Raw genomic sequence first — 1,994 nt, forward strand, 5'->3', positions numbered from 1 at the left:
GTGGGATGGGATGGGGAGGGGGGGGGGGGGTGACCAGGACATGGGTGACCTAATGTCCTGGGTATTTGAAGTAGGATGGTCAGTGTTGCAGAGTCTTTTGGAAATATTTAGACAAACTTTACCTACCCTCAGGATTGTTGGACTGTAGAACAGAGCCACTGATAGTGATGAAATTAAACAACAAAAAAAAAGGATAGAAAACAAGCTAATATTCAGGGGATCCACTGTATAATAAAGACCACCACAGGGAATCGAAGATGGGGTCTTGGTGAATTTTTATTTTTATTTTTTTTTTGGTTTATTTGTTTATTTGTTTTTTCAGACAAAAAAAAGAAGAAAAGATTATCTTTTTTTCCCAGTCACTTTCAGTCGTGTACTTTCTTCCTGGCCTGTATCTCGTACCAATATCTCTCCATCTATCGACAGCACCCTCCCCCCGCCTCCCCAGGCGTCGCCATCTGCACAACTTTAACATGTTTTTTCTTTCTGCATTTCACCTGCCATACCTCAGATCACTCCTAAACATTCAGAACACATCACCTCAACAACCTCAACACATAAATGTACATTGCCTTGCGTACACTCAGGCCAAAGATTACGGTTTAGTTTTGTGATACTGTTGTCATTGTTGAATTTTTGGGTTTTATTGAAGGTTTTTTGTTTAGTTTTTTTTTTAGCCGTTGTTTGGAACAACAGGAGGATCAGACTGCGTGATCCCTTTTCGACACTTTTTTTTTCTCTAAATATGAGCCTGCAGACATATCATACCGCTTAAAGCACACATACATGCATACAGTACATACACAATCAGATCGACGCGCACCCTCAGAATTGTGAGACTCGTGTTGTGTTTTCATTGCATGGACAAGTGTAAGTATGGACAGCTGTATCCCTTTCGCTTTTGCATACCTCATTCCACTGATGTTACCATCATATACACGCAGACGTCCCCCCCCTCCCTCGGTTTACAGTGTCACTTTATATTTGAGATTATGTGGAGTTTGACAAACTAATTAACATGCTGTACAGAAACAGAACTCTACTTCTTTTCTTTTTTCTTTTTCTTTTTTTTTCTTTTTGTTGTTTTTGTTTTGTTCGGTTTTGCTCAGATTTTCTGCACAGTCCCCACAGAGTGGAGAGGAACACATGCACTCAGCCTGACCAAGTTGCACAATTTCAAATAATGTCATGCTGTTTTGTTACCAAATGAAAATGTTTTACCTCTGATCATTAAGGCACATTATTGTCGTGATATTGTCACATGACGTTTGTTTTTCTACATCCAAAACTAAAGTGTTCTTGTTCTCCCTATGCCTTTTTGTTTCTCCATGTAAAAGATACTGCTGCATAGACATTTACTGTTCAGGTTATGTTATGTTTTAGCCCTCTTACACCTACCCTCAACTCGCTCTTCAAAAATGCCTCACAAATCTAAAGGGTCTTCCTCTTGATACCCTGTGTCTTCGATTACAGTTGGACACACAGCTATGTGAAAGGTTTGCCTTTTGATTTTTTTTTCCTTAATGAGTCCAGTTCAGTCATGCTAGAGCCAGGAGGAGGAGAGGGAGACACCAGAGGATCTCCGCGCATAGAAGTGGCCTTCTCGCAGCAGCACCGGCAGTTAAAAGGGAGGAAGAGTTCAGGCTCTTGTTAATTTAAGAATGTAGTATTTTCCCTGTTTGAGGTAGTGAAAGCTGGTCCATGCAATACTTTTTAATCGTCCTTACCAATCTCACACAAGCCTTTTTTTTTTCCCTCTGCGTACTTGATATGAAAAAAAAAAATCTGAATCAGACTGAAGTGCCTCCTTGTTAGCATGAGCTCTCAGACAATGCCCACACAAATATCAGCACTTTGTTTATTCTCTGACTGTCATGCTCTGTTTGCTTTGCTGGGGGAACGTGTCAACACCAATACACACAAACTCACATGGTTTGTTGGAAGTGAAGGGAAGGAGGAGCAAAAGGATGGAGAGGAGTGAATCAATGAGGGAA

This window comes from Neolamprologus multifasciatus, chromosome 12 (assembly GCF_963576455.1).
Source record: "Neolamprologus multifasciatus chromosome 12, fNeoMul1.2, whole genome shotgun sequence".
NCBI lineage: Eukaryota > Metazoa > Chordata > Actinopteri > Cichliformes > Cichlidae > Neolamprologus > Neolamprologus multifasciatus.